Genomic DNA, 11,728 nt, shown 5'->3' with positions numbered 1-11,728 from the left:
ACATGCTAATCTCTAGTAACCTGAGGGCTGGGCGAAGCTAGGGTGAGAAGGGGCGTGACCGGGTGGGCTCTGAGCTGGACTGTCCAAGAACAATAGGGTCGCCAGGTGTGAAGGAAAGGTGGAGTGGCCTGGCCAGGACACTATAAGACCAGGGGCTGGCCAGGCAGCCTTCCTTTTTGGATCGTGTGGATACAGCAAACTTCGCTGGAGCAAAGGCTTCTCGGCCTTTTGGCTAAGATCAAGTGTAGTATCTGTTCTTGAGGTTTTTGGGGGGACCTGGAGGGATGGCACTGTGGCAGGGTGTCCTTCCTGGTCGTAATTCCCAGGGGCTGATTGAATGGATCTATACCATGGTCGAGGCTGAATGGCTGAGGGCTTTGCTTAGGCGTACTGCCCTTGGAAGTGGCGCTCCAGGTGCACCTGAAAAAACCTGAGATGTGGCAGATCTCAGGCGGAAGTAGGGTGCTTTGGTCTGTACTGCCCATATGCATAGCCAACTAACGCAGTTCCCCAGCCTTTTGGCTAGGGAGAGTGCGGAATTTTTATCACTCCGGCCGCAAGGTTGGGGCCAGCTTCCTGGCACCGGGGACTTCGGTTCCCACCCGGCTCCCTCTCGGGGGAGCCACCCGGACCATGTGGACACGGTTGCCACATGGCCAGGCCCTTTGGGTAACCACTGGGCACAGTCGGGGTCCTCCTCGGAGGACCCCAGGATCCTCCAACCCCTCGGGTGTTGGAGGATGCCACCCCCTGAGCCGAAGGCAAAGGGGGAAGGTTCCCTTCGGGGAACAACCGGAAGGCCCCTCCTGCATTGTGGGGCCCGTGGCTACTCATGCACGTTTTGTGGGGGTGCTTTAGGGCACTCACGCTTTTTCCGTGCATGGGGCTAATAGCCTTGCTTACCCGGGACTCCTGTTGCATGCAACAGGAGCCAAGAAAGCTTAAAAAAAAAAAAAAAAAAAGGCTGGGGTAAGTGCAGACATTTTCTTACTAGGCCCTTAGCCAGAAATCCCTCCCCAACCTTCTCCCAGCATCAGGCCTGCAAACAGCAGCCTCCCCTCCCGGCGGATATCTGCAGTTCAGCAGAACTGCAGAGTCTAACTAACCTCCCATCTCATACAAACTGCTTCTGGGCACTCCAGGCCTCCCTCCCATCCAGCCTCAGGTAGCCCTTTGAGTGCCAGCCAGCCCATCCATCCCATCCCCTCCATCGCAGCCCATCCCTTCCCATCCATTTCATCCCATCCATCCCAGCCACCCCATCCCAGCGATCCCACCACAGTGCCCCGACCCATCCAGCACATACAAATATCCCCCTCCCTCCCCGTCCCCAAACAGCTGCACAGTATACCAGCAGGGACAACTATGGATGCCCCTATGCAGCAGCTTTGGGACCGGGTGCGGGCCATGCCAGGGGAGCAGAGGATGCTGTGGCTTCAGGCCCAGCTCACTAACCTGGCTGGGGCTCCACGCCCGGAGGGCACGAGGAGAAGGAGGCCTCCGGTCCGCTTCAGCCCCGCAGGCTCTCCAGCCAGGAGCAGGAGGCGGGGGGAGGAAGGTCCCATCACTGCGGAGGTCGGCGCGGGGGGCGGCGGGGCCCAGTCCCAAGTAGCAGGTCAGCAGGGGAGAACAGCGGCGGCGGATTGGCAGGAGGACAATGGGCGGGCGAGGAGCATCCTGATTGCGGAGGTCAGCCCGGCCGAGGAGATTCACTCACTCGGGCAGCAGCAGGCTGCAGGCCCACGCCCCCTCCCTCTCCCTCTCCCTGGTCCAACCCAAAATGGCCGCCGCCCGGAGCTCCCGCAAAATGGCCGTCACCTGGGTCTCCGGCAAAATGGCCGCCGCCCGAGCTCTGCGAGCCCACAGCAAAATGGCAGCCGCCGGGACAGGGCACAGCAGAGCCCCTGTCGGCGCGGTCGGCCAGGAATCGCCAGCAGCGGTGGAGCCAGCGATGGCCCTGCATCAACCCCCCCCAGTCCACGTGGCACCCACCCCATCCCCAGGTAGCCGGCAGGCGTCCACCCCCACACGCAGGCCACACAAACGGGGCCACCGAGGGGGACCCAGCACAGCTCCGGGCCCACAGGGGCTCAGACAGTTAAAGGGCTCACCACAGAGCCAGAACCCAGAACTGGAGGCCAGCGGGGGGTGGCAGGAGCCTCAGGCAGGGGGCCCCAAGGGAACAGAAGGGCGCAGGGCAGCGCAGGGTGGGGGCAACAAGAGCGGGGGGAAGGGAGCAGCGGGCAGGGGGGCCACAAGAAGCCAGGGCAGGGGGCAGGACAGAGGCCCAGCAGGTGGGAGGGGGCCAGAGGGCGACAGCAACAGCCGGAGCATGCCGTGGAGGTGAGTCAGAGAGCAGAGGAAGGGGGGGGGGGAGCGAAGGGGAACAGGAAGAGGAGCCGGACCGATACTGGGGCCAGCAGGAGGGTGGATGGGGATATCAGGAAGACGCTGGGGAAACAATGGCGGACCCGGCACTAGGTCGGGCCAGCAACAGCGGCGAAAGACGGCAGCGGCAGGGCGCACGGCAGCAGTATAACTGGGCGGAGGGAGTCGCCTCTTTGTTATTGCCTCCGCAGGTCTCCCATCACGGCTCCGGGGAGCATGTAGCTCAGGGGCCACATGGAAGGGATGGACCAGCGACACTCCCGGAAGCGGAAAACCATGCAGGTGAGACTAACAGAATGATTGCCAATGAAATGCCTGTTTCTACTACTGCTAAAAATGTTTCTCAGGATGGGGACCAGCGGACTTTGCTGCTGGAAATTCTAAAGGCCATTAGGGCAAATAATACAGCTCAGCAGGTGGGGGCCTGGGGCGGGGGAGAGGAAGCAGGGCCCGCGAAACAGGCGGAGGTGAGCGGCTCGTTCCCAGAGGTTGGGAACGTTCGACTGCCGGTCGCCGCAACCCCAGAGGTGGGAACGACCGAGAAATCCGAACGGACACCCCGTCTAGCCGACTCGGCTAAGAGCAGCACCTACGTCTGTTTCGCGGGTCCTTTGGGTTTCCACGTACCAGAGGAAACGAAAGAAAAAATTTGGAAAGGCCAGTACATTGACATATTCACGGTGCTCCCGCTAGATAGTTATAACATAGACTAGTGGGAGAGGGGCAAAGAACACCGCAAGGAAGAGGACGACCAGAGGCGAATGTATAGATTGATACCTAGGACATTTCCTAATTGGTCAAGAGCTTTTCACATCTTCGCCAGCATAGTGGGTGAGAAGACCCCAGAACAGTGCGCAGCAATGTTCTGTTACTTAGACGGCATCAGGGAAGCATATCACAAATATGGAGGGAGGGCCTGGCTGCTATATGATGAGCAGTTCCGGTAGAAGATGGCAGTCAGGCCATCTTTAACGTGGGAACACAGGGACATCATGCTATGGATGTCGCTGAGTAGCCCAGCCAAGCCGGAGTACGGTAGTGAGTACAAGGGGGGCACAACACCCCCTTTCAAGCTCCGGACGGTGGGGCAGATGCCTCGCTGGCCCAGCAGAAAAAAGGTTTATGCTGGAACTACAACAATGATACCTGCAAGCGGGGAACCGCATGCAGATATAAGCACGATTGCGCGGCCTGCAGGGCCAGCGGGCATCCAGGGGCTAATTGTTTCAAAAGAAACAAGAACACACAGGGAACCAAGACAGAGCAATGAACTGGGAAAGGGGGTCATACCAGTTAACGTCGGGGCGATGGCCACATGGCTAGATAGGTACCCCAATAGGGAGCAGGCCGACCTTCTAGCATATGGCTTTCGGGAGGGGTTAATAATGCCATACAAATCGGCCTACTCAAACGGCAAACGCAAAAATTAGAAATCCGCTCACCAATTCCCAGAGGTGGTGGCACAGACACTTGACAAGGAGCTAGCCATGGAAAGGATGGCAGGCCCCCATTTTCAGCACCCACCCATACCCAATCTACACATCTCACCCCTAGGGGGGGGGGCCTCAAAAAAGAGACAGGTAAATATCGCTTTACCCATCACCTATCGCACCCATGGGGCACGTCGGTAAACGACGGGATCGACCCAGACTTAGCGGCGGTACGCTATGCATCTTGCGCCAGGGCCACGGCCATGGCGAATTGAATGGGGAAAAAATGATTGAGCCATCACGCTGGCACGGCGGATTGAACTACCAGGTGCACTGGAGGTATATTGCCGCAGTGAACACGAAAGTTCGTCTGTTTCAACTGGCTTTTGCATTAGCCTTCCATGGAGCTCTAAGGTTGGGGGAGCTGGTAGGCCCCAATAGAAGTAGAGGGGGGGGGTACAGCGGGAGGATATCTCGCTGTCTCTCTTATATGGCCTGAGAGAGGCTCTCGAGGCAGTGCTCTGCGTGTGGGCGGGCATTCGTCCTTGAGAGGGCAAGGACGAATGCTGTGGCGGGTCCTTGACAATGCCGTATCTTTGGACATCGAGAAAGTATTCCCCACCGAGCTGGCATAACCAATTAATGCGCCGAATGAGGATCCCATAATGGAATATATATGATAACGTCTTCCTGATATCCCCATCCACCCTCCTGCTGGCCCCAGTATCGGTCCTGCTCCTCTTCCTGTTCCCCTTTGCTCTCCCCCCCCCCTTCCTCTGCTCTCTGCCTCACCTCCACGGCATGCTCCGGCTGTTGCTGTCACCCTCTGGCCCCCTCCCACCTGCTGGGCCTCTGTCCTGCCCCCTGCCCTGCAATTGAGAAAGTATTCCCCACCGAGCTGGCATAACCAATTAATGCGCCGAATGAGGATCCCATAATGGAATATATATGATAATGATAATGGATAATGGCAATAATGGATAATGCAATAATGTATAATGTGATAATGTAAGCCGAAGGCTGGTGGCCGGCACGGGAGGTCATTGTCAAGGGACCTGCAGAGCGCTCAAGCGCCTCGCCATCTGTTAATAGAAATATGTTTGTGATTGTAATATGTTTTTGTTCCCCCCCCTCCCCCCCCCCCTTTTTTTATTTCAGTTCTTGTCACGGCTCATTTAATGTCAATACTGTAATAAAGCTGTGACCTTATAACTCCAATTGGGTGTCATAGCTTCTGTTATGGTAATTAATAAGGTCGGCACAAATAGGGCCCTACCCTGGTCATGTGTTTCTCAGCTGAGGAGCTGGGAGAGTGACAAAACATCCGAGGAACAATGCATTCACATGTGCATTATAAGTGTGCATGAACTTGCAGATCCAAAATCAACACAGCCATCTGTACATACTATATAGAGCACACTAACTACAAAGACACATACCATACCTCCCAACTTTTTGAGATGAGAAACCGGGACACTTAAGCCACGCCCCCGACCACGCCCCCAACCACACCCCTAGTCAAAATATATATATATATATATATATATATATATATATATATATATATATATATATATATATATATATATATAATATATAATATTAATTATATATATATATATATATATATATATATATATATATATATATATATATATATATGAATGATGGGGAGAAGGGTGAGGGTGCCCAGCTAAAAAGAAGGCTGTGGTGTGCGGGATGCGGGCCAAGCTTGTCCCCCCTCCCTCTGAATGTGCCCCCCAGTGTCCCCCTGTATGGCGAGGTACGAGCGCAGCAGAGCGGCAGTCTTACCATTCCTCTTCGCATATGGGCATCTCGTCTTCTCCGCTTCCTGTGACGTCACAGGAAGTAGTTGGAAGATGAGATGCCAGTACGCGAGGAAGATGGTAAGACTGCCGCTCTGCTGCGCTGCGCCATACAGGGGGACACTGGGGGGCACATTCGGAGGGAGGGGGGACAAGCTTGGCCCGCATCACGCACACCACAGCCGCGGCTGGCGCCTCGATCCTTCTTTTTTCCTCCGCTGGAGAGGAGCTGCTGCCTGCCGGGACACAAGGGGGGCTATCCCGGGACAGCGGGACCCCTCCCCCAACCCGTGATGGTCCCGGCGAAAACGGGACGGTTGGGGCCCCTGACATACTACATGAATACCTCACACATAGCCAGTATTCCTCACTGTCTCCCTGTCCTGCTGAATTCCTTGTAGCATAACTGGTTATTACCAGCTTGGTTTTAGAGCTGTAAACAGACAGCAAGGAGGCCAGTTACAGCTTTCTCTGCTCTGGTTAGCTTGGTCTCCATTGACAGTATCTACACAATAGTAGAGTCACATGAAGAAGTGTTACAGATTGCCAAGCAGGCTCATGGTGAACCAGAACTCCCAGGAGTGTGTAAGGGGCTGAGAGAGAGCAAAAAAACTCCATACTAAGATAAACTTATATACAAATGTGAATAGGAGTTACAAGCTGATAACTTACTCTTGCCAAAAGTCAGCACTGTCTGCATGTGGGGAGGGGAGAATGAAGTGAATAATGATGAGAAGATGCATGACCAGGGTAGGGCCCTATTTGAGCCGACCTTATTAATTACCGTAACAGAAGCTATGACACCCAATTGGAGTTATAAGGCCACAGCTTTATTACAGTATTGACATTAAACATTAAATGAGCTGTGACAAGAAACACTGAAATCAAAAGGGGGGGGGGGGGGGGGGGAAAGGAAACAAAAACATATTACAATCACAAACATATTTCTATTAACAGATAGCGGGGCGCTTGAGCGCTCTGCAGGTCCCTTGACAATGCCCTCCCGTGCCGGCCACCAGCCTTCGGCTTACATTATCACATTATACATTATTGCATTATCCATTATTGCCATTATCCATTATCATTATCATATATATTCCATTATGGGATCCTCATTCGGCGCATTAATTGGTTATGCCAGCTCAGTGGGGAATACCTTCTCGATATCCAAAGATACGGCATTGTCAAGGACCCGCCACAGCATTCGTCCTTGCCCTCTCAAGGACGAATGACCGCCCACACGCAGAGCGCTGCCTCGAGAGCCTCTCTCAGGCCATATAAGAGAGACCGTGAGATATCCCCCCTTTGTCCCCCCCCCTCTACTTCTATTGGGGCCTACCAGCTCCCCCAACCTTAGAGCTCCATGGAAGGCTAATGCCAAAGCCAGTTGAAACAGACGAACTTTCGTATTCACTGCGGCGATATACCTCCAGTGCACCCGGTAGTTCAATCCGCCGTGCCAGCCCCATTATTTTTTCCCCATTCAATTCGCCATGGCCGCGGCCCTGCCGCAAGATGCATAGCGTACCGCCGCTAAGTCTGGGTCAATCCCATCGTTTACCGACTTGCCCCATGGGTGCGATAGGTGATGGGTAAAGAGATATTTACCTGCCTCTTTTTTGAGGCCCCCCCCCCCTAGGGGTGAGATGCGTAGATTGGGTATGGGTGGCCGTTTGAGTAGGCCGATTTGCTTGGCATTATAAACCCCTCCCGAAAGCCATATGCTAGAAGGCCGGCCTGCTCCCTATTGGGGTACCTATCTAGCCATGGGGCCATCGCCCCGACGTTAACTGGCGTGACCCCCCTTTCCCAGTTCGTTGCTCTGTCTTGGTTCCCTGTGTGTTCTTGTTTCTTTTGAAACAATTAGCCCCTGGATGCCCGCTGGCCCCGCAGGCCGCGCACTTCGTGCTTATATCTGCATGTGGTTCCCCCGTTCGCAGGTATCATTGCTGTAGTTCCAGCATAAACCTTTTTTCTGCTGGCCCAGCGAGGCATCTGCCTCGCCGTCCGGCGCTTGAAAGGGGGTGTTGTGGCCCCCCTTGTACTCGCTACCGTATTCCGGCTTGGCTGGGCTACTCAGCGACATCCATAGCATGATGTCCCTGTGTTCCCAAGTCAAGGATGGCCTGATTGCCATTTTTTGCCGGAACTGTTCATCATAGAGCAGCCAGGCCTTCCCTCCATACTTGATATGCCTCCCCGATGCCATCTAGGTAACAGAACATCGCTGCGCACTGCTCTGGGGTCTTTTCTCCCACTATGCTGGCGAAGATGTGAAAAGCCCTCGACCAATTGGGGAATGTCCTAGGTATCAATCTATACCTCCGCCTTTGGTCGTCCTCCTCCTTGCGGTGCTCCTTGCCCCTTTCCCATTTGTCTATGTTGTAACTATTCAGCGGGAGCACCGTGAATATGTCTATGTATTGACCTTTCCAAATTTTTTCCTTTGTTTCCTCTGATACATGGAACCCCAAAGGACCCGCGAAACAGACATAGGTGCTGCTCTTGGCCGAATCGGCCACTCGGGGTGGCCGTTCAGATTTCTCGGTCGCTTGCTACGACCGGCGATTGACCATTTCCCCAGCTCTGGGACCAAGCCGTTCCCTTCTGCCTGTTTCGCGGGCCCTGCTTCCTCTCCCCCGCCCCAGGCCCCCCACCTGGTGCGTTGTCTTATTCGCCTTAATGACATTTAAAATTTCCAGCAGTAAAGTCCGCTGGTCCACTTCCTGGTCCACTTCCTGGGAAACAACATTAGCCGCTCTAGGCACGGGCATTTTATTAGCAATTAATCCATTAATCTCACCTGTCCCGTTGTCCGATTCTGGAGGTGCTGCTGGTCCTTCCCTTCCATGTGGCCCCTGAGCTATCTGCTCCCCGGAGCCTTGGTGGGTGACCTGTGGGGGTAATAACAAAGAGGAGACCCCCTCCGCCCAGTTATACCGGTGCCGGGCGACCCGTTGCCGTCCATCGCCGCTGTTGTTGGCCCGACCCTGCGTCAGGTCTGCCATCGTGTCCCCCGCCGCCTCTTGGTATCCCCAGCCCTCCTCCTGCTGGTCCCAGTATTGGTCCTGCCCCCCTGCCTGCTGCTGCCTGTCCCTTCTGTCTCTCCCTGCCCCCCTGTCTGAGGTCTGTGCCTCCACAGTGCAGGGCCCTGGCTCTGTGGTGAGCCCTTTTCCTGGCCGTATTTGTGTGGACCCAGCGCTGTTTTTGGTCCCCCTCTGCAGCCCTGTCTGTGTGGTCTGCGGGTGGGGGGGGGGGGGGTGGCCCGCCGGCTGGCCGGGGGTGGGGCGTTCAGCTTATGGGCTGAGGACCGGCCCTTAGTGGCCCCACCGCTGCCGGCGAAATCGCCGCTTGCCTCTCCTTTTTTGGCCCCGCTGACTGGGGCTGCACAGTGCCCCGTCCGGGCGACGGCCATTTTGCTGGAGCCCAGCAGTGCCCGTGCGGCGGCCATCTTGCCGTAGGCCTGTAGAGGCCGGGCGGCGGCCATTTTGCCGGAGCCTGCTGGAGGACTGGCGGCGGCCATTTTGGGAAGCTCCCAGGAGACGAAGGGGGCGTGGAACTGCCGGCTGCTGCGGGCCGGATGGATCATTACTCCCGGCTGCGCTGCCTTGGACTGGGGGACCAACGCCTGGAGCTTGTGCTGGGAACATACCCCCGCACCCTGCTACAGCATTTTCCCGATGGCTCCCAGGCTGGGACCCGTCGTCCGCCGCGCAGATTCCCGGCCTGGTGGGGGGCAATGGTGGAACCCGGGTCCTGGCCCTCCTCACCCCTTCTCCTACTCTTGATCGGTGAGCCCGCAGGGCTGAAACGGGCTGGCGGCCTCCTCCTCCTCAGGTTCGCGGGGCGCCCAACAGGTTAGTGAGTTGTGCCTGGAGCCACCTTGTCCCCTCCTCGCCTGGCATGGCCCGTACCCCGGTCCCCACAGCTGTTGCAGGGAGGGGTCCATGGGCTGCAGGAGTTGTACTGGGCCTCCTGCCGGTTATGGATGGGATGGATGGGCCGGGATGGATGAGCTGGGATGGATAGGCTGGAATGGATGGGCCGGGATGGATGGGATAGGATGGCTGGGCCGGGATGGATGGGCTGGGATGAATGGGGCTGGAAAGAATGTGGTGGGATGCAAGGGATGGGATGGATGGACGGTGCACAGAGAGGGCTGAGCTTTGAACCCCAGGTCTCCTGTGTCAGGGGCAAACCTTTACTTGATAACTATACCAGAGCAACCTGAAGCTGCACGGAATGGGTGGGAGGCCTGGAATGTCCAGAAGCAGCTCTGGATGGGATGGGAGGGTGGTTGAAATCTGCAGGATGGTCAGATTGTAGGTATCCCCAGGGAAGGGAATGTTTGTACGCCCTGATGCTGGGTCAAGGGTGGGGAGGGATTCTGGCTAAGGCCTAATAAAGCAACACTGCACTTACCCCCAGCCTTTGCTCCAGCGAAGAGAAGTTTGCTGTATCCACACGATCCCAAAAGGAAGGCTGCCTGGCCAGCCCCCCTGGTCTTATAGTGTCCTGGCCAGGACACTCCACCTTTCCTTCACACCTGGCGACCCTATTGTTCTTGGACAGTTCAGCTCAGAGCCCACCCGGTCACGCCCCTTCTCACCCTAGCTTCGCCCAGCTCTTAGGTTACTTTCACATGGAGGGGGGTCAAGAGATCTCTATGACCAACGTAAAGCTGGTGCTGCTATTGAATGACATTCAGAATCTATATTATACCAGCAAGCATCCCCCTATAGCTCGCAGCTCTGGCCAAGTTTCTGATAAGTGCCTTCATGTGCTTCATGGTAGGACCCCCTGGCAGGGCCCCAGAATCCTCTGAGCCCCATATACCCCCCCCCCCCCCCCCACCACCACCACCACCACTGATGGTCTATCTGCGGCCCTGACCAGGGACCACAATGCTCTGGACCAGAAGGATGCATTACTAAACATGCTGGGCTAAACATCACTGGAAGGGTGTGGTTACATACCAATACACAGCACCGTATAGATACAGGAAGTGTTTCTGATGCTGAAACAAGGATAATTAATTTAAAAGTGGATATCCTGAATAATGTATCATATTCTACTAAATGTTGTTAATGGGCCTTTTCAAGTACACGTATAACAACACTGTGAAATAACAATTAACAGTTCACAAATGTGTGTTTATTTTTACTGCATATTTGGCATTCTTGCTGGAGCACGTTAACATCCTAAGTTATTAGATAATAATAGGCAGTAAACTTTTCCTCCCTTGCATGTTTTTCAGCCTGGTATATTAGTTTTATGTGGGTGTGCATGTGGGCATCCGTGATAAATGGACCTAGCCGTGCCAATGACAATTGAGAAGATAAGCTGCGCTCACCCGTTCACTCATTTCATACCCCCTTCAAGAAACACCGTTGAACATGGATTCATCATCTGCTAAACAAATTGAAATTTAAGGGCTCCTGTCTCTGAAACATGAAAAACAATTACCATTGAATTTTAATAGCACTTTAATTTATTGGATGTGAAGTGATGGATGGGAGAGAGGCTCCTGGCAGAGAGCAAGCCAGAGCGGCTGTTACTCTGCTGATCTAGGGAAATGAACACCCAGCAATCTCATTTCCTAAACTATTTGCATCTGCCACCTCGACAGATATGTGAAGTGGGTGAAGAACAGCATAATCCATCCAGCTTTGATGTAACTTGTGTCACACGCGCACATTATCATTGTCACATCCTTCAGCTAAACACTGCCTTCTCTATCATCCTGTGTATGCACACACATATGCAAGCAAATACGCACAGCCTCTGTACCCTCACTGGAAATACAATGCTGTACACATAATGATTCTATCCCTGTGTTTGCAAACGCCTTATCCTTCATATCCTCTCTACACGCACAGCACATGCCTTTTTTTTTTGTCTCCCTTCCCAATACACAGCTAACCGCATAAATATGTTCAATAAAGAAACATTCTTATCCCCTGTTCCATGTCTGCCAAAAGTGCACATTATTTCCCACTAATTTAATTTTCCAGTAGTAAAGAGACTTCACTTCACCCAGCGGAGAAGTATCTCAATAAAACAGATGGAGAGCAGAAACCTGTA

At 54.6% G+C, this 11,728-nt stretch overlaps 1 pseudogene; it reads left to right on the top strand.

The window, feature by feature from the left end:
- Positions 1–212: 212 nt before the first annotated feature.
- On the top strand, positions 213–348 carry LOC137542647 (U2 spliceosomal RNA; annotated as a pseudogene).
- Positions 349–11,728: the final 11,380 nt, after the last annotated feature.

The sequence above is a fragment of the Hyperolius riggenbachi genome, chromosome 12 (assembly GCF_040937935.1).
Source record: "Hyperolius riggenbachi isolate aHypRig1 chromosome 12, aHypRig1.pri, whole genome shotgun sequence".
Taxonomy (NCBI): Eukaryota; Metazoa; Chordata; class Amphibia; order Anura; family Hyperoliidae; genus Hyperolius; species Hyperolius riggenbachi.
This window is presented reverse-complemented; position numbering and strand designations above follow the sequence as displayed.